The 22,053-nt window shown below is 44.7% G+C and overlaps 1 long non-coding RNA gene across 2 annotated transcripts in view; it reads right to left on the bottom strand.

Annotated features, from left to right (window-relative positions):
* The window catches only part of LOC123522510, a 37,326-nt gene extending 15,574 nt beyond the window's left edge, over window positions 1-21,752 (bottom strand). Inside the window, exons 1-3 of one of the 2 annotated variants that reach the window (XR_006680767.1) lie at window positions 21,664-21,752; window positions 20,466-20,559; window positions 1,278-1,382 (exon numbers count right to left, since the gene is read on the bottom strand). This is a non-coding gene — a long non-coding RNA (uncharacterized LOC123522510). The remainder of the gene's footprint in view (window positions 1-1,277; window positions 1,383-20,465; window positions 20,560-21,663) is intronic. The other variant, XR_006680766.1, reaches the window with a different exon arrangement.
* Window positions 21,753-22,053: the final 301 nt, after the last annotated feature.

Consider the following 22,053-nt stretch of genomic DNA (forward strand, 5'->3'; position numbering starts at 1 on the left):
CAGTTATCTTACTGGTACTATCTGCTGGGGATGTGCAGGGCCCTGACCTGTTTCAGCTTAGCCCAAACATTGATGACACAGAAATCACACTGGCCTGGCTTGGTAACTGGTGTTGACTCATTTCCAGACTATAAACTGGTCTTGCTCTTGAGTGCTAAACCTGTCTGTATGATCCTTTACCCAGTTCTAAATCCCATGTCCCAGGGGAGGGACAGAGAGAAGGGCTGATAACCCTGATGAACAGAAAATGATAAAAAGGCAGCAAGGGATTCGACTATTGGTATGTTTTGTCACTGACAATAAAACAATATCTTAAATAATGTTGCACATTACTGTCAAGAAAGGGGAGATGAATTACAACTTATGTTTATAATTTAAAAAGCATTTCTCTCTTATAAAACAAAAAAGTGTGATTATGTTAACATAGCTCCTCTATCCCAAAAGGCCATATCAATGCTGGTGCACAGCAGGCCACCAGAAATGATGCTTTGATCCACAGTGGCTAGAGAAACACACACCACAAACAACAGAGAAGCTCAGGAAACCTCCATAGACCAGATAGGCTGCCAGCTTCCTAATGATCAAGTGTGCCAACCCTTTAATCATCACATAAAGCAACCACCCTGCGAGAAGGCTTCATCCCCACAGCTGTCAAGCATCAAAGCTCTGAGGACAGCCAAAGACCCCTGCCCACTTCTCCCCACCCAGCCCTTCACAGGCAGCATACATGTGCCCATTCCACGTGGGACCATCTCAAAAAAAGACTGCAGAACTCGATGGATTAAAAAACAAAGGAAGCCATTCAGCCAAACAAAATGGTAATTTTAATGAATGGATTCATTAGACTAGACTTTTTAACATGCGAATGCCCATTCTCAATGAAGGGGCTGTATTATGTGATGTTTTTCAAGCTTATCTGACCTAATTTTAATTTTCAGAGTCTTTGAGAAATTCTGCTGTGGGGCAGCTTTGTAGCCATTTCAGCCAGAGGTGGGGTTCTTTCTGTGAATTGACGAGCAAAGAAAACGAATTTTTTGATAATAATTGCTTACATTAGACGTAAATTGGCTCAATTGCTTTGGAAAACAGTGTAGTGTGATATATTAAAGCCACACATACACACCACCTATGATACAGCCATTCCACCGCTGAGAGGAATGCCCACCAGTAATAGGTGCACAAAACAACACCAACCAGCCCGCTGTGAGCTAGTGGATTCCAGCTCACAGGCGCCCGTGACAGCATGGAACTGCTGCAGCACATTTCTCGGCTCTCACCTCCATGGCAGCAGAGCTCCTGACCTTTCGTCGGCAGGGCAGTGCAGGGTGGATTCAAACCATCAACCTTTCTGTTGGGAGAAATCTGCTGGCATCATCCAGGGACTGAAATATAAATATATACCTAAAGGAAATGCACAACAAAGTTTCCAACAGCTCACTATTTGTCACAGGCCCAAACTGAAAATAACTCAAATCTCCATAGGAAGGAGAAAGGAAAAATAATTTGATAAAATAACCTATTTCAGAAAATGAAAACAGACTTTCTTAGAAGCAGGACAGCCAGGGGATCTTCAGAAGCAAGGATGGCAAGACTTGTCTCACGTACTTTGGGGATGTCAGGTGGGACCAGTCCTGGAAGACATCAAGCTTGGTAACATCGGCCAAAAAAAACACGAGGAGAACTGGCTTGACATAGTCACAGCAACAATGGCTCCAATGTAGCAACTCCGCGGCCAGCACAGGACCAGACAGTGTTGTACTCTGTTGTGGGTAGGCTCACGATGAGCTGGAACTGGCACCTAGTACCACCAATGTCAATGGGGGGGGAAGTAAACAGAAGCTTGGCAGTCCTTCTGCATATTTGATTACTGTTTGAGTTCGCATGAGGAGGTGTCTCATAATATCCAAGAATTATGGCATGTTTACACTCTAAATTACGTAAGGAAACTATGACTTTTTGCCCAAAGTCTGAGGCTGGTGAAGACAACACTCAAACAGGGCGCCCAGTCCAACCACCACGCTTCCTGCCCTTGGAGCGGACTGGGTTGTTTTCACCAAACCAAGAAACCAAGCTCACTACCACTAAGCTCATTCCCGCTCCTAGCGACTCTATAGGACAAGGCAAAACTGCTCTTGTGGGCTTCGGAGACTGTAACTCTTTACGGGAGTAGAAAGTCTCATTTTTCTCCCATGGAGTGGCTGGTGGTTTCGATCTGTTGACCTTGCAGTCAGCTGCCCAACATGGGACCACTGTGAGACCAATAGACCTTTATAAAAATAGTACTACCATGTCCTTACCATCTTTACATTGGAAAACTCATGGCTTAAACTCTGAAAACACAAAATACAAGTTATTAACAAGAGTAATTACTAAGAGTTCATGTACACAAATTCCTTTTTAAAAATCAAAAATCTTCTGGGCTCTAGTAAACTGGTGGGTGGGAGAGGAAAGGAGGAAGTTCAAATGTAAAGACTCTAGAAAATCAAAACAGGGTTTCTGCAATGGTACAAGCATTTAAACCAAAAGGGCCCGACGTTCTTTCCTGGGGTACAAAGTGCTGGCTGTTTTCTACACGGAGAAAGCAAATTTAATCCTTTTACAATATACAACTCTATTGCAAATGTACTTACTGGAGAAAATTTAATGAATGCAAAAAACAAAAAAAAAAGCACAAGTCCTCTTGAATCTTGGTTGTGTTTGTCTGGTTTGGGGTATATGAAACCCAGGATTGATGAATTGATGAACCTATAGAGAAAACTATTAGAATAAGGGCTCCTGGGGGGCCGGGAGGGGGCACAGTGGGGGAGATAGGGGAGGGAGAAAGGGAGCTGATTTTTTTTTTAAGGGAGCTAATTTCAAGAAGGAAGGAAATGTTTTGAAACTGATGTGGTAGCAATTTACGCTACTACTGGATGGGTCTGAACTACAGAATGATAGGATGTCTGAATTAGCTCCTGATAAAATGGTTTGGGGAAAGAATGCAAAGGGAAAAACCCCACAAAAATAACAACGGCTCTAAGATCACAAGGTTCATCATTTTAATGAAGATCTAGGAGTCATGTCTCCTCATTGAGGTGCACGCCTCACTCCACCCCAACATCTGATCCCCTCCACCCCCATCCCATCCTTATTTCAGTGGCCTCCTTTCCGACCCCCGAGTGTGCCAAGTTGTTTCCTCCGCAGGAGGAACGGAACCATTGTTTAGTTGCTAACTAAACATTGGCTTAGTTAGTAACTAAACCATTGCCGCTTTGAAAGTGGTTCCTTCTCCCGCTTCTAGTCTAAGCAAAATGCCGCCTAGGAAGAGTGAGTTCTTCTTTGACCTCTGTCTCAAGTAGCTCCCAAGCCCTAGTTTTCATTTCACTAGTGCTTCCCTCCCCAGAATCTCTCTCTCTGGAATTCTTTATGGATTCGTTTACTTATTGGCTGTGCCTGTTACTAGAATGAGTGTGTCATGAGAAAACAGGCTTTGTCTGTCTTGTTCATGAGCCTATGCCTGGTGTTTAGCCCGCTGTCCACGCTTGGTATCTCTCCGAATACTGTGTAAATGTCTTGGTGATGCACGTATATCCACTGGTGTCCCGGGAGAGGGGTGGTGGGGTTGCAAACATTAAGGTCTTCGGCTGCTAATTGAATGGCTGGAGGTTCAAGTCTCACTCAGAGGCACTTAGGAATAAAGACCTGGGGGTCAACTTCTGGAAAATCCGTCATACATACACATTAATGTTCACTGCAACATACTCAACATACTCACAACAACAAAGAGATGGAAACCACGTAAGTGCCCATCCATGAGTGGATGGATAAACAAAATGTGGTACATGCATACAATGGGATAGTACACAGCTCTGAAGAGCAGTGATGAGTTCTCAAAACATAACACAGGTGGATCTAGAGGACATTGTGTGAGTGAAGTGAGTCAGTCTCAAAAGGACAAATGGTGAATGATCATCCCTTTATAAGAAGACAAGATAGATTCACATTCCGAAGTCAGCATTCATTTGTGAATGCCAGGGATGAAAAGGGAGGGGCGTCATTCTAAACAGTAGACATTGATTACTTTTGGTGCTAGGAGAGGGAATACCAAAGGTGGCTAAAGGGCGAACAACTTGAGCAAGGCAAAGGATAACGCTGAGAAACATATGAGAATAAAGGTTATTTAAGAGTAAATGCTTTAATATATATACTTTCACAACAATAAAAACCAAAATATGTGTGTGGTCACATAGTAGATATATATGCGTACATGTATTCAGGATGGTAATAGCACAGGTATATGTGTCCAGGAAGGTATGTGTATACATGCATAGGACCGAGTGGTAAGGATTGTGCAAGCAGAGTTGTATTTCATTCAAATAGAGTCACTCTGAGTTCAAACTGACTCAAAGGCACCTACCAACAACATAGGCATTTTTTAGGCATATGCATATCTCTCTATTTGTGTGTATAATAAAGAATATGCAAACACTTCCTAGACCTACTATAATCACTCGTGAGATTGGTTACTGTGCTTGAAGGCTTAGGACCATAGCCTGTGGGACAACCCAATCAAATGGCACAATAAGTCTAATAAGTCTAATAAGTCTAATAAGGCTATGGTCCTAAGCCTTCAAGCACAGTAACCAATCTCAAGAGCGATTACAGTAGGTCTAGGAAATGTTTGTATCTAATATGGTTTCTATTCTACATCCTAGTTTGGGGACTAGTGTCTGATATCTTAAAGCTTGACCTTGTCCATTGAAGTTATTGGTCACTACTTATCCAGAGCAGAAAGAGAACAAAGATTCAAAAGAGAAACTACTCTAGAGGGCCAATCACCTCCTCTACCCCGAGACCAGAAGAACTAGACGGTGCCCCGGCCGGCCACCGCTAACAACCATTCTGATCAGAGACACAATAGATGGTCCCAGATAGAATGGGATAACATTGTGCCTCCAAACTCAAATTCTTTTTTAAAAGACCACATGACTGAGTTTATAGAGACTGGAGGAACTCCCCAAATGATCACCCTGAGATAGCCTTTACACGCCATACTGAGACCACTCTCAGAGGTCACCTTTCAGTGAAATCACAGACTGGCTCATAGAATACACAGTTATCGCCCATGTGCTCCTTTAAAGAATCATCTATAGAAGACTATTAAACATTCAACATTTACCCTAAAACAAAGACGAGGAAATAAGGTGGGAGGCAGAGAACACAGAGTAATGAAAACAGAACCAGACTGAAAATACTAGGAATGTTGATACAGGGTGAAACACATAGCCAATGTCACTCAGCTACTGTTAAACGAGGACCTAATTTGCTATGTGAAATTTCACCAAATGCACAATAAAATATTGTTTAAAAGAGGAAGGGAAAAATCAGCCACTAAACTCTCTAAGTTCTTATGGCGTGCTAACGCTCACAAGTCTGTGGCAGCTGGATTTGGCCTTTTGAAATCCACTGATCAAGAAAATATTCCCAAGAATAACTGAATGCAAAAGTAATCTTGGATTTCCGTTATGTTATGTCCGTTTTGCTTCAGCCTTAGTTTAATGAGCTACGCTGACTCTGACCGTGTATACCTTCAAAGGCCAAGACAGGAACAAAATTTCTTTTCAATTAAATTCTGAGCCCAGCATGCTATCTGCAGGGTCATTTAATGAGAAAACATGTGCGAATTATTAAAGATAACTAGGAAACTACTACTAGTTGTGGAAAATATATAATTATTTATGCTACTTCAAGAAACCATCCTGAATAGGTGTGGTAAATCCAAATTGCTTTAAGATATAATCCTAACTTGATGTCCTATGCATATTAAATTCAGTGCAACTCATAATTACATCCATCCATCATGCCCTTATAAAGAGAAAAATGAATGCATCACATATGAATACGTGTCCTTGTGGGAAAATGTCCTCAGTAATGCCCTCTCACATGAAACACATTAATTCATAAACCAAACAACAGACCACTCTATTATTTGATTGAATTCCTGCACACTTAACTTCCTGTTTGTTTTGAAACAAACACAACCCCTGGCATCTGACCACTCCTGCTCTACTTTGTCTTCTTTCTTTCATCCAGGGGTTCTCAAACATTGCTTCATGGTGCAATTTCCTAGAACGCTTGGACAGGTCCCTGGGTGAACAGGGGGTTGACTCTTGGCTGATAACCAATGCTGGGTGCTTCAAAACCACCAAGTGGCACCGAAGAACAAAGGCCTGGCCATAATAATTACGCCCACTGACAACCTATGAAGCACAGCTCTGCTCTGGAACACACGGGGTTGCCATGATGTGGAATGGGCCAGAAAGCAACAGGTTGGGTTTGGGTTTTGAGAGCCAGGCTGCATTCCAGACCACGTTCCCAGAGATTCTGAGGGGGTGATGCCAGGCGACAGCATCAGTAAAGAGCCCAGGTGATCCCAATGTCCTGCCATGTCGGGCATCAAGGAGCTGCTCCAGGCCTCTTCCTCACATTCATTCTCTTTACCAGCTGTGTGGGTTTCTCCCAAATGGCTCATCCTAGGACTGTCAAATGTTCATTATGTGACCAAAGTAGACGTCAGAAGAGACCCTGAAACTTGCTCTTGAAGGTAGAGTAGCTAAAGCCAATGGGAGAAATGATGAAGTAAAAGAGTTGAACAGAAAATTTCAAAGAGCAGCTCAAGAAGACCAAGTAGAGTATAATGAAATGTGCAAAGACCTGGAGTTAGAAAACCAAAAATGAAACTATTTGGCATTTCTACAGCTAAAAAAATTGAAAAATATTCAAGCCTCGAGTCGAAATATTGAAGGATTCCACATGCAAAACAATGCATGATGCAGGAAGCATCAAAAGAAAATGGAAAGTACACAGAGTCACTGTCCCAAAAAAGTATGGGTCAAGTTTCAACCTTTTCAAGAGGAAGCATACGATCAAGCACTACTGGTATAGAAGGAAGAAGTCTAAGCTGCACTGAAGTCATTAGTGAAAAGCAAGGCTACAAGAATTGATGGCAGACCAACTGAAATGTTGGAACAAGCTGATGAAGCACTGGAAGCACTCAACAGTCTAAAGAAATGTATAACACAACTAACTACTAGAAGAGATCCATATTTGTATCCATTCCAAAGAAAGGTGACCAACAGAATGTGGAAATTAGCTAATAAAAACATTAATATTAGGTGTAAGTAAAATTTTGCATAACAATTTTTTTAAATTATAGCAGTACATACACAGAGAGCACCCAGAAATCCAAGGCAGATTTAGAAGAGGACACGGCACAAGAACTATCATTGTTGATGTCAGATGGATCTGGGCAGAGAATGCAAGATGTTTACTTATGTTTTATTGATTATGCAAAGGCATTCAACTGTGTGGGTTACACCAACTAAGGATAACATTGAGAAGAATGGGAATCCCAGACACTTCATTTTGCTCATGCAGGACGTGTACATGAAGCAACAGGCAGTTGTTTGAACAAAAGACTAGCGAATACCACCACATGGTTTCAAATCAGGAAAGGTGGGTGTCAGGGTCGTATCTTTCACCATTTGTTCAATCTGTATGCTGAGCAAATAATCCAAGAAGCAACCATATGCAAACGGGACTCGGGTCATAACCCAAGGAAAATACCTTTAACTGATAGGTGCTCTTATGAGAACTCATTATGGAAGATTAGATCAGATCTCATTGTGAGGGAAAACTATATCACCTCTCTCAAACCACTGAGCGTCATGGCTCAGCCAAGTTGACATGCAACCTTAACCATTACACCAGTTATTTTGTGCATTAATAACTGATACAAGGTGATAGGGAATACATGGATGGGGATGGATCATAGGGAGGGAAAGGTGATTTCAGGAGTAAATAATGAAGACAGGAAGGACGAGGAACACTAGAATGGATTGTGAATCAACAACTCATCCTAAAGGTGATTTAACCATGGGGGAAGGGCAATGCTCTAGTACAGCGGTTCTCAACCTGTGGGTTGCGACCCCTTTGGGGGTCGAACAACCCTTTCACAGGGGTTGCCTGATTCATAACAGTAGCAAAATTACAGTTATGAAGTAGCCATGAAGTTAATTTTATGGTTGGGGGGTCCCCACAACATGAGGAACTGTATTAAAGGGTCATGGCATTAGGAAGGTTGAGAACCACTGCTCTAAATTGATGTGGGGGGCGAAGTACAATTCTCCGCAATACGATTGAACTATTGAATTATATGATATGTAAATGACTTGCTAATAAAATTGTTGGGAAAAGGGGATCAAAGGAGAAATAAAAAATAGCACAATAACTGCTGAGTGTGAGCGCGGAAGGCTCTGCTGGTTAAGGTGATGTGTCAACGTGGTTGGGCCATGGTTCTCATTGGTTTGACAATATAACAATGTAACTTGACAGTCCTGTCATGATGCAGCCATCCTCCACTTTGTGACTGGTGGTAGTCATTCTCCATTTCCGCATAATAATCTGGTCTTTGAATCCTAAACACGGCAGCGAGTGAGGAGTGGGTATAGAAAGTGTCCTTCTTAAGTTGTTTTCATTCTCCTGGGCTCTGGGTGCTTTATTCAAAGTAGTGCAGCACATCTGTTCTTCCTCAGGGATGAAAAGTTAAAACAGCCCAAAACTTTAAACAAAGGAAAATCCTAAAAGTAAACACCATTCCATCTCTATGCAAATCATTCTGCGCTCTGTCAAATTCTTCCCTCAACATTCAAAAAACCCCAAAAAAACAGTTTTCTAAGTAATACACTTAGCAATGAAGGAATTGTTGAGGGAAATGATGTTTAAATGTTCTATATTTCACATACCCTGAATTAAATTTCTGAACTCCTGCAACCCTCAGGGAACACACAGACACAGAGTACAAATTGTCAGAAGACCCTGCAGGTTCACTGAGACCATCTCACCTGATCATTTCCGTGTCAGTGGGGGGTCCAAGCCCGGAAAGCCAGAGGAAGCCTCAGTGACACATAGGAATCAAGCTTCTGGGAAGTGGGCAGGGCACTGGAAGGTCTTTTTGAATGAACTGCAAAATTTCAGTGTTACACTGGTTAGATCAGCGGTTCTCAACCTGAGGGTCGCAACCCCTTTGGGGGTCGAACAACCCTCTCATGGGAGTCATCTAAGACCACTGGAGAACACATATTTCCAAGGGTCTCAGCAATGGAGAGACCACTCCTCTGTCTCCAGGCAGCTCTGCCCACATGCAGAAATGCCCACCTATGAGTACCAGGTGTGAAGACTGTTCCCCATGCTACACCATGCTTCAAGACAAAATTTCATTTATTTATAATGAGAAGTAAATATTTCACAATATATAATTACATATTGTTTTTGTGATTAATCACTATGCTTTAATTATGTTCACTTTGTAACAATGAAAATATATACTGCATTATCAGATATTTACATTATAATTCATCACAGTAGCAAAATTACAGTGATCAAGTAGCAACGAAAATAATGTTATGGTTGGGGGTTCACCACAACATGAGGAACTGTATGAAAGGGTCGCGGCATTAGGAAGGTTGAGAACCACTGGATTAGATGGTTTCAAAATGGTCTGAATGGCGTTGGAAGACTGCTACTAATTGACTTCAAGACTATACAGCTACAGTGACCAAGAGAGTGTGGTATTGGTGAAGAAACAGGACTAGCAGATTGCTGTAACAGAATGGCGAGCCCAGAGACAGAACCACACAAATTAAGAGTCAACTGAGCTTTGATGAAGAAGCAAGGCAATTTAGTGGAGAATGGTTCATATTGTCAGCAAAGGGGGATGGAACAATTGGATATCTACATGCACAAAAAACCCATCCAGTTACTGACCTTACATGTTTCACACACAAGGTGACAAATTCAAATGGGCCAGAGATCTAAATCTAAGACTCAAGAGTTATACAACCTCGTGAAGGTAACAAGGGATAAAATCCAGGTGACCTTGGGTTAGCCATGACTATTTGCATGCAATAACCACGCACAACCCATAAAAGAAAAAGCTGTCAAGTCCAGATTCATTAATATTAACAAGTTTTCTTTGAGAAATACACTGCTACGAAACTGAAAAGATAAGTCCTAGATTGCTAGACTACATTTATAAAACTCGCTTGATAAAGGACCAGTGTTCAAAACTATACAGAGAACCTATGAAACTCAAAGATAAGCGCTATTGTTCTTTCCCCATCCAGCAGATAAGAGGGAAGAAAATCAGAAACGGGGAAACAATTAGTCCTGAAGACCAATGAACCATGAGAATCCCCGCCTCCACAGCCATGAGACCAGACGGACTAGAGGATGCCCGGCTACCACTGCAGACTGCTCTGAACGGGATGGTCGAAGGTCCTGCGTGGAGGGGTAGGGAAAAAGTGGAACATAACTCAAAATCATAAAAGACCAGGTGGTGAAGTGAGTTATATGTTGGGCAGCTAAGCGAAAGGTCAGCATATGGAAACCCCCAGCTAACTAAAGATTTGAACTCTCAGAACCCCCCTGGGGCATTTCCACTCAGTCCAATAGAGTAGCAGTGAGTTTGGCACGGGCTCTTTTTTTTTTTTTTTTTTGAGTCTTGGTCTGGCAGGTCTGTAAGGTAAACAAGAATACTAGCATAATCAATCATTTGAGATCAGAGGGACCATATTTCCCCAGGGAGAAAATCTCAGGAGACCGGATGGGATTAAAAAAAGAAGGGTGGATAGAAATGGTAAACACAGGAAGAAGGTGGGATACATGCTGTTACATTGTTACATCGCAAACTAATGTCACAAAACAAAATGGGTATGAACTGCTGAATGGAAATTCAATTTACTCTGTGACTCTCAGCCGAATCATAATAAAAGTGTTAAAAAAAATGAGCAACACACTTAGAAAACAGGCAAAAGATTTGAATAGATTCCTCACCAAAGAAAATATGCAGATGGTATATAGATGGATAAAAATATAATCAACATCATATATTATGGAGGAAATAAAAATTAAATACAGAAATCAGAAACAAGTTGGTAAGCTATCAGGAGCCCTGGTGGCACTGCGGGTTAGGCATTAGGCTGTTAACTACAAGGCCAGTGGCTCATACCTACCAGTTGCTCCTTGGGAGAAGAATGAGGCTTCTGAGCCCATAAAGATTTAGTTTAGAAACCCAATACAGAGTTGCTAGGGATTGGAATGGACCCTTAGGCACACCAATTAGAATCGCCAAAATCCAAACATCGGACACACCAAATGCTGGCAAGTACGTGTGGGGAAGGTCAGATGCTTACAGACAACCTTTCTGAAGGCAATCACTGCCAGACTGCTGTCTCACCCCACCACAGGGGTGGGCCTGTTGCTGGGGACAATGGACTATTTCTCCCAGAAGCTTACAACCATTAGCTTGGTTCCTGAAGGTGGGGTTTACACCCTATTGCTAATGGTTCCTATGGAGATCCAGCAGCCATCCTAGGATCCGCCCATCTTGTCACATGTATACCCCCAATCCCTCCTCTTCCTATTGCGTGTATGTCCCTAGACCACCCCCTCTCATTGCTGTATAACCTATAGTGTAACCCCTTCCTGTGACGCATGTCTTTACCTGTAATTAGTGGGCTTACACGACGCCCCCAAAAGGTATATAGGCCTGGGTTAGCAATAGAGATCACTCTCTCCTCTCTTCCCCCTCTCCTCTCCCATCCTCTGTTTCCCTTCGCCCTGTCCTCCTTCCCTTCCCCCTCTCTCCACGTGGACCACCAAGTGGGGCTAAGGTGAGCAATGTTACCATAAAATGTGTCTGACTCCATTGTTTGACTCTCTCGTCTATCGCTCCCAATGACTTTAATATAATATTTATATATCTCAACCATACAATTGTGCTTACTGAACCCGTGGTTAATGGTGGGGGGCTGGCCACCCCACCTCATACTACATACGTGGAACAATGGGAACTCTCGTTCACTGTGGGTGGGAACGCAAAGCAGTACAGCTACTTTAGAAGAGAGTCTGGCAGGTAGTTTCTTACATTGTAAACTGTTAGGCTTACTATACAATCCAGCCATTATACATAGGCATTTACCCGAATTAGATGTAAACAAAAGTCCAATAAAAAGCTGTACTTAAGTGTTAATAGCAGTTTTCGTATGGCTGCCATAATTGCCCCAAAGTGGAAACAACCAAGATATTCTTCAATATCCAACCAAACCCACTGCCATTAAGTCTATTTCAACTCATAGCGACACTATCGGACAGAGTAGAACTGCCCCCACCAAGTTTGCAAGGCTGTATGGATTCATGGACGGAGACAGCCACGTCTTTCTCCTGCATAAAAGCCACTGGGTGCAAACCGCCAATCTTTAAAAAAAGAAGGAAGCAGTCAAGCACTTTAACCCACGGCATCCCCAGGGCTACAGGTATTCTTCAAAGGTTGAATGGAAATAAAAAACAAAAACCTTGTGGTAGGTACTGCCATACATCGGAGTGTTAATCAACAACATAAAGGAATGAGCTAACAAGCTATGCAAAGAGACAAAACAACACACTGAAGAATTGTGTTACTGGGGCTTGGGGCTTGGGATCAGAGGCTGGAGGTACCTGAAGGTCAATTGATATATCAGACCATAAAGAGTGCTCTCTATTGTACTTCGTGAGTAGCAGCTGGGTTCTTAAAAGCTTGTGATCAGTTTCCCCATCTTACAAGAGGGCAAGTGGTAAAGTTAGGAAGCCGGATACAAAGAGAAGCCTGAAGCCAAGACAGCGGCTGTCAGTGTAAACGTTAAGAAGAACCTCAGGGCAGAAAGCCCAAGAACAGAAAGTCCTACTGCTGCCACTCTCCGTCCTAATTAGAAGAATTGGCAGATATTCCCAAAGCGCCTTGTATCCCTGAGAGGCCACGTACAAGAGAGAGTACTCGGCAGCTGAATATAGGGTTCAAAAAGAGGACTTTATGGTCACAAAACCAGTTGGTGGTGGTGAGAATGGTGGTACCCGACTGATTAAACTACATACTGTGCCTAAGCACCCTTCTCTTGAAGACATTCTTGGAAGCTGTTGAATCTCAGCAAAAGCTCTTCGGTCAGCATGTGAGGAAAGTGCACTCCAGCACCGCCCGGGGACCATGCTGATCATCCCACTGGTACCACAGGGACACCAGAGTGGTTTGCCTCAAGCAGCTGCATAGTGGCTCACCACTTGTGCCTGGACCTCTGTCCCTCGGGTGAGCTGTTCCTCTGTGTAGAACCCCCCAGAATGTGTCACAGCCTCCTCCACCGAAACAGCTCATGGATATTTACTTTGAGAGGCAGCTGCACAAACCCAGACATCAAGAATAGCTCTTCACACAGAGAACGAGAAGCAGAAGCTGACAGAGCAGTGCAAACTTGTCAGGAAAACTGTGGAGTTGACAAGTTTGTCAGAAATCAAAGCCATTCCCTAACTCTAGTGTTCTCTGCGGGCTGAATCCACTCTCACAAATGGAATTTATCCTCACAAATTGGTGTTTCAGAGTTCTTGTGAAGAACATAAATAACACACACACAGAGACACACCACAACAAAACAAACTATGAGTCAGAGCACAGAAGAAACATAACAACATGAAAGCAATTAGTCCAATGGACTTATGAACCCTGTGAACTCCAGCCTTTATGGCCCTGAGACCAAAAGAACCAGATGGTGCCCGGCTATCACTATCAACTGCTCAGAGAGGGATCACATTGGAAGGTCCTGGGGGGGAGGGGGGGGGTATGGAACAAAATTCGAAACCATGGAAAAAGCGCGGGCTTACCAGTAAGATGGAGACTAGTGAAACCCCTGAGTTTATGGCCCCTATGGGAGCCCTGGTGATACGGTAGTTACTCGCTGGGCTGCTAACTGCAAGGTCAGCAGTTCAAAGCCACCAGAGGCTCAGAAGAAGAAAGATGAGGCTTTCTAATTCTGTAAAGAATAAGTCTCAGAAACTCACAGGGGACATTTCTACCCTGTCCTCCTGGGTTGCTGAGTCAGAATTGACTCAATGGAGGAGTTTGATATATATTTTGATAAATATATGTGGTTTGATATAGATCTCAGTATCAAATATATATATATAAAATAGCATAGTGGTTAAGCATTGGGTTGCTAACCACAAGGTATGCAGGTCAGAATCACACTGACCTATAGGGTCGCTATGAGTTGAAGTGACTTGAGAGCAGGGAATGTGGTGTGGAGACTTACTGTTTGGGCCTGGAACTGAACTCACTCACATGGCTCAATTTTTGGCCAAAGCACAGCCAGGTCCTTAAGGGGTACATTAACAAACAACTCTTTAGAATAATCAACCACTTGAAATCAAAAGGGTAGCTTGACTCAAAGACAAAGCTCAAAAGAATCGGGGGAAAAGGAGGAATGGAAACAAAGTCCAAGAAGGCAATGAGAGCAGCGAGGTCACACTGAGGGGCGGGTGATGAAGGCCATCAGACAAAAGGTGTATGCACTGTTGAATGGCAAATGTGAAACTGTTGACCTGCTTGGTAAATTTTCATGCAATTCACACAAAAAGTTGTAAACAAGATCATGGCATTTATAGTAATGGGCAATTGTGGGGGACATATGTGACCTCCTCTGGCTTCCCTGGTGTCACACGCCAGGGGTCAGGCTGCCTCCATGCTCCATCTTTCTTTACCCATTTATACCGCTCGACAGCTACACTGGGTCCAATAATTCGCTGCAATAGCCACAACTGAACTCACAGACAAAACTCCCAATTAGAGCGTTTATTAGGGAAGTTAATAGCGCCCTGCTGGCATCGTGGTTACGGATGGGGCTGTGATCCCTAAGGTCAGCAGTTTGAAACCACCAGCTGCTCTGAGGAAGAAAGACGGGGCTTTCTACTCTCATAAAAAAGCTCACGCGTCAAGTTGATGGCAGTGAGTTTGGTTTCAGTTGGTCAGAGAAGTTCATAGGTAATGGTAAGGATATAGTCATTGGTCTCTCTCTGGTCCTTAGTCTCTCATTCACATGGTGCCTTGGCCTTTTGCTTCCATGGGCCAGGAAGGCAGGCTGCCTGTCGCTCTGCCCCACAGCTCCAATCTCAGGCCAGATGAGGACGTGTCATGTGGTCTCAGTGCTGCTCCTGAGTCTCCATGCCCCAGTAGTGATGCATCTGGTCTCAGCGGCCTCTGCCACCTCAGACAGAGATCTTGAACTTGCTCTTCCCAGGTCCTTGGGGTTTCTCTTTCTATTGCTGTTTCAAGGATTTCTCTTTGTTTCAAAGGTTTCTTATTCTTGGGGGGTGGAGGGTGGGGCAGGGAGGATAAAAACTAACCAATCCCTTCTCAGGGTTACACCCTCTTTACAGAGCTCCACCCAATCAGCAGAAGATGAGCATCAGAGAAACTTGGGTGGAAGAGCCATCTGTACTAAGAAATTTCACGTCACCAGAGAATTTGTCCCCAAACTTTTTGAAGCCCCTTTGGTATAAAATAGTAAAAAGTGAAGACACTGGGGAGGAGGGAAAAGGAGTGCGTGGGAACTCTCTATAATTTCTGCTCATTTTTTTCTGCTAACCTAACACTGATCATGTGCTGTTTTGTTCCACACACACCTCACAAAGCACCCGTGGCCAGCCCTCCTGTTGAGGTTGGGAAGGCTGATCAGAGCATCCTTATCAACTTGGAAGAAAAACCTCAGGCTGAATCACAGGCATATTTCAGTCTTTTCCTGTTTAATAGGTCTCATTAAAGATAAACTTATTCAATTTTGCAGGGAAGGAAAACAGCAAATTCATTAGAAAACATAATTACGATTCAAAACATTTCCAACAAGTTGGAATATGGCTAAAGCAAGATAAAACCTGACAGAATGCATTTACCTTCTCATGATGGGACTTACAACGTTCATGGAAAGGAACTGAAAAATAGTGGGACAGTTCCAGGAACTTTTCAAAGGCCCCTCATCTATCAGACGTCAGAAAACCCACCACAAGAAAGCAGAACTGTTGTTCTTGCTGCTGTAGGGGGCCGTCCGGTCAATTCTGACTCCTGATGACGACTCCGTGTGACAGCACAGAACTGCCCAAAGGAGGCTCCAAGCCTGTAATCTTTACAGAAGGGGCCCTGGTGGCATAGTGGTTCTGAGCCGGTCTGTTTGAAACCACCAGCAGCTCCTCAGTAGAAAGACTTGGCTTTCTGCTCCCTTACGGTCTCGGAAACCCACAGAGGGTCAGACCTATGAGTCAGTACGGACTCCAGGGCAGCGAGTTTGGTTTAATCCTTACGGGAGCTACGTAATCGAGAGATCTTTATTCTGTAGAGCAACTAGGTGGATTTAAAGCACCAGTCCTTTGGGTAGCAACTGACTGCTTCACCATTTGTGCCACCAGGGCTCCAGAAAGCAGGATCAGGAAAAACTACCCTGTCATTCTGATTCCTAGCTCCGTCAGGTTTGGGGGACCACACATTTTGCTGGGAGCAGACAGCCTCATTTTCCATTGGAGCAGCTGGTGGGATTGAACCTGTTGACCCTTCAGTTAAAAATCCAACATTTAACCTACTAAGGCTCCTTAAAACAGGAGAGGGGGCCATTTTAATAGCAGCCTAATTTGCAAAGGCCATCTGTTTCAGCTGACTACAGATAACAGTTCAATATGAGGAAGGCCGGGGACTTCATAAGGAAATAACCGGGCAAACAGAAGGGCTGGATTCCAGTCCCAAGAGCTTGCCTGCAAACAAAGTAGTTTCAGGAGGAAAAAAAAAAAAATCACTTTTTTTTTCCAGATACACAGATTTTGGGTTGAGAACAATGAGCAAAAAAAAAAAAAAAAAAGGAATCAGGGCTTGAGAAAATGCTTTCACTACCAAGAATCAATGCTGACTCATAGCAACCCCCTGGGGGTTTCTGTGACTGTAACTATTTAGGGGCGTAGAAAGACCAGTGGGTTCCTGCTGGTGGATTTGATCACAGCACAACACGTAACCAGCCCACCACTGGGACTCCTTGAGAAAGAACACTCAGCTGTCATTTTCCTTTCGCTTCTCTCTTACCTGCACTTGAACCCAACAAAAAACCACTTAATACTTTGCAATACACTTGAGTTCTAAGCAGGGATTGTCACACACACACACACACACACACACACACACTTTAAAAAGTCATGAGAAATACAGAATAAAGAGATAATGGAACTTCACAAGTTTTGCAGGTTCCTTCATAGATGAATGTAGAGATTTGTGCTTAAGCCCATGGCACTTCTTAGACAACTTACAAAGCACATCTGAGGAAAAAAAGAAAATGCCTTGGTTGCTCTCTGACACTGTCCAGCTGGGCAAGGGGGAAGTAAATCCAACCGCACGTTGGCATTGACCCAAGCCAGTTTCCTCCCTTGGCACTCTCCTTCTGTGGTCGGGTTTGGGGATTCACTGAAATGGCCACACAGAACTCACAGACAATGCTCAAGATGGGGGTTTTGTAGGGAAGTTAGCAGGTTACAATTTAGTTGAGAAATGCTCAGGATACAGTTGTTTGGTCAGGAGAATTTCTTCTCGGCCATGCCCACAGATAGGCCTCTCTCCAGCCCTCAGCCACTTGGCCAGGTCTTTGCCCTGATTGAGAGTTATAACAAATGCTCAAGGGACATGCCACTCCGCTACAAGTCTCAAGCCAAAGGCACCCAGCTCCAGCACCATGATTCAACATTCTACAATATCATAACATGGGCACTGCCATAGTTTCTCAAAGACTTGCTAAAATTTTCAGCCAGAGTACAGAGAGACCTAAAATGTAACCTCAGGTCTGTTATGCCAAATGCTGTGCACCTTCCACCAGTACACAGTGCCCATAGGAGATGCAGGCTCAGACTCACTCCCACAGCCTCCTGAGAATGTGGCAGGGAGCAGAGTGGTGCAAAGGAGGCACAACCCTGCACTCTGGGTGGGCAGTCTAGAGCATCTTGGGAGAGAGCAGCCTGTGGGAAGCAGACCAGCTTGCCCAGATCTGGGGACGCTGGAAAAGCTAGGGCTGAGCAAAGATCACACAAGTCAGGCAGAGCAGCAAGGTTGACCAGAAAGCTGAGCTTTCTGTCTGCTTCATTATGGCAGCATCACTTGTTAGAGCAGTGATTCTCAACCTTCCTAATGCCGCGACCCTTTCATACAGTTCCTCATGTGGTGGTGACCCCCAACCATAACGTTATTTTTGTTGCTACTTCATCACTGTCATTTTGCTACCTGTTATGAATCGAGCGACCCCTGTGAAAGGGTCATTCGACCGCCAAAGGAACCGCGACTCACAGGTTGAGAACTGCTGTTTAGAGAAGACGGGGAAGTTACGCTCGCTACCATTTCTTTCCATTGTTACCCTTTTAGTTTTTCTTCTTTCTCACTGCCGTCAAGTCAATTCTGAATCACAGTGATCAAAAGAAGGCAGAAGTGCCCCCATGAGTTTCTGAGACTGTAACTCTTTATGGCAGTAGAAAACCTTGTCTTCCTCCCTCAGAGCAGCTGGTGGTTTCAACCACTACACCACCAGATTAGGAATATTAGATATCTCTATCATCCTCACTATCTATAAGCTTACACCTCCCTTAGTTGTGCAAGGGTCGTTCATTCACTCATTGGATACGGTAAGCCTGTGTTAAGAGCCTGGGGGCAGGGGTTAGGAAGGCCAGTGAGCCCTTCCCTCCAGCAGCTGATAGTCAATGCAGCACAAGAGGTTTCACAGTTCCAAGTACCAGGCTGAACTTCACAATGACAGCCCACAGTGACGATGGGAGAAGACCTCTCAGCGCAAATGAATGACTGGAGTGCATAGAGGAAGCTGAGTCTGCACTCTCAGGGTTTGAAGATGACAAATACAGATATACATTCTAAAATTTGCATCAGGAATGATTTAATTCTAAGGGATGAGTCCCCGACAATTCTTCTCTCTAAGGAGATAAGTAACTTTAGCCTTAAAATCAGTTTGCTGTCCAAACAGTCGTCAAATAAAGCTTTGGACAGACACAGAAGGGGATTTGAGTCCTCACTGTCATGGCAAAGGGGCAGGTGATGACAACCTTGTGAAGTGTTTTAACGGGACCAGTGTTTCAAGGATTTCATCTTGCTTGGATCCACAATCAATGCTCATGGAAGAAGCAGTCAAGAGATCAAATGACACATTGTTATTTTGAGGACTAAGGTATACCTGACCCAAGCCATGGTATTTTCAATCCCCTAATAAGAACGCTAAAGTTAGACATTGAATAAAGAAGACTGAAGAAGAATCCATGCATTTGAATTACGATGTTTGTGAAGAATACTGAGTACCATGGACTGCTAAAGAACAGACCTGGCTTGGAAGAACAACCAGAATGCTCCTCAGAAGCAAGGTGGCAAGACTTCATCTCGAGCATTTAAGACTGTCAGGAGAGACCAGTCCCTGGATAAGGACAACAGGCTTGGGGAAGTGGAGGGGCAGCAAAAAAGTGTAAGGCCTCCGATGAGATGGATTGGCACAGACTGCAACAATGGGCTCAAACTTAAGAACAATTGTGAGTAGGTGCAGGCCAGGGCAGTGTTCTTCTGTTTGCACAGAGGGTCACTGTGAGCCGGAACCAATTTGATGGCACCTAACAACAACAACAACAACAACAACAATAGTGTTTCTTCAATCTCACTCGGAATTTTAGCAGAAATCTCTGTTTTAGCTTGTGATTGGCAAGCTTTTCTTTTCATAAGGTCAGCTAATAAATAGTTCCGTCTTTCTTGGCCACACGGTCTATCTCAATACTAGAGATGGGCATGACTGTGCTCCAATAAAACTTTATTTGAAAAATAGGCAGCTGGCTTGGCATTGCGTGTTATTGTTTTATGACACAGTATGTCTTAAGATGCAAGTAAAACTTCCTGCAGCCTCTTCTCTTTAGGCTTCCTTAGGACCCCAAAGGGTTATGCTCTGGAAAAGAAGCCCTACCGCTCTTAAGGAAGGTCTGATTCGCCCTTGACTAAAAGTACCAAGCTAAGGGCTGATGTTCTGAACTAGCAGCACAGTAGAAAAAGGCCTGGCAGTTTACTTCTGAAAACATTACAGTTAAGAAAACCCTATGTCCTATTCTGCAACACACAGGGTGACCATGAGTCAGAACGGACTTAACAACAAGGGGTTTCATTTGGGGGTTTTGGTGCTAGGAACACGGTGCCTATCTGAAATAGCTGCTAAAGGAGCTATTCATCTACCGACAGGGCTGATGAACATTAACTGGGTTGTGAATATCACCTCGCGGTCTCTGTAATGTTTTTACCACTGTTCACACACACATTAAAAAAACTGTTTGTGAAAGAGTCTGCCGTCAAATAGGCACAGCAACGGTGGACGTGTTTGTGTGCGAGGTACTTTAACAGACCTCAAACATGCTTGGCGGCATCCGGAGGTGGCTGGCGAAATACACTAGGCAGTATAATAAAAGCTAAGTAAATAATACATAAATCTTGGGAGATACCTATGTGGATTTTTGACCAATTAAGATCATTTTACAATAACAAAGTAGAAACATAAACAATAAGATGACCATACCTGTAGATGTTTGGATGAGCTTAAAGCACAGGCTGCGTCTTGGGGTTTTGTCTGTATTCCATGCTTTGACCCAAACCCTCAGCTTTGCTGTGAACTATTGAACAGAAGCACAGAAAAGAAAATATGAATCATCATGTAACATGACAGCTAACACACTGGTGTTAAGAATGAGGTACCTTATCAACACTTGTTTCCTATTTGCAAAGGTCATGCATTTTTTCCCTCTCACCTCACCTCCCAATCTAGAATGACTGACACCGAGACTGAACAATAGGCTCAAATAGAACACGCGTGAGGACTGCTCAGTACCCAGCTGTGTTTTATTCTTTTAAGGGGTCGCTATGAATCGGAAGGGAAATCCACGGCGCCTAAAAACAACATTGTTAGGGTCACAATTATTTTGAGATCTGCTACGCTAAGAGGGAAAAAGAGTCATAGCTCCCTTGTCCAGCCTGAGCCAAGCTAAGAAATTGCACAGCAAAGTGTTCTGAGAGCAGCAGTTCTCCGCTTCTAAGCTGCCTGGAGGAAGCTGACCTAGACCGCCCTATCAGGTGATGAGCGCAGACACAAATCTTCCTTACAGATCAATCCCCTCCCCCCCACCACCAAAAAAAATGGTTTGGTGCTGACGAGGCCGTCACCTACATGCTTGCGTTCCTGTGTGAAATACACAGAGGAAGCCCGTCTCCGGCCAGCCATTCACCTCCCTCCATCAGCGTGGAGGCGCAGAAAGAACATAGCCTGTTTACGCGGAGTACTCTCGGCATCATCTTCTCTGCTTGGAAAAGGGAGGCTGCTCCCTTGTGTCTTTAAAATGTCTTTCAGCAAGCACCGTGTGCTCCTTCAGATCGCCTCTTCCAAACTGTCGCCCTAACCAGTCTTCGCCACACCACACCCACGGGCCAATCCGTCCACTCCCCTCAACCACCATCCCACAATTGGGGAGATGGGGGGGCTGGGGGCGGGGAGGGGGGCTTCTCCCCAGCGCCTAGGGAATGACCACCCCGAAATGCCGGTGCTCCCCACCGCCGGCGACACACGCGCCCGGCCGCTCCCCGCGGTGGCTGAGGTCAGCCCTGCGCCGGGCCTCAGCCCAGGATCTGGGCGGTGGTCCAGCTGGAGCGCCCCCGGCTCCGGCCTGGGCCCACCGGGCGCCTCGGCCTCGCCCACCGCCCCCGGCCCCATCCCAGGCGCTCACCGGAGCCCGGCAACCGTAGCTCGCGGAGACCAGAGCCCCGGCGACTCAAGCCGGGCCGCGCTCCCGGGCGGGTCCAGCGGGTGGGAGAAGCCTCTCTCCCCGCGACTCCGGCCTGGCCGTCCCGACCTCGGCGTCCGCGAGGAGAAACCGTCTCCGGCGAGGCCGCCCCCTGGGCCACGGCCGCGCTCCAGCCCCGATCCCGGCCGCCCGCAGACAGCGCCCGCGGCCCGCGCACACTCACCCTCCTGGGGGTGGAGATGACACAGACTGCAACAATGGGCTCAAACTTAAGAACAATTGTGAGTAGGTGCAGGCCAGGGCAGTGTTCTTCTGTTTGCACAGAGGGTCACTGTGAGCCGGAACCAATTTGATGGCACCTAACAACAACAA

This window comes from Echinops telfairi, unplaced genomic scaffold (assembly GCF_000313985.2).
Source record: "Echinops telfairi isolate 266 unplaced genomic scaffold, ASM31398v2 ScPeMD7_7420;HRSCAF=8458, whole genome shotgun sequence".
NCBI lineage: Eukaryota > Metazoa > Chordata > Mammalia > Afrosoricida > Tenrecidae > Echinops > Echinops telfairi.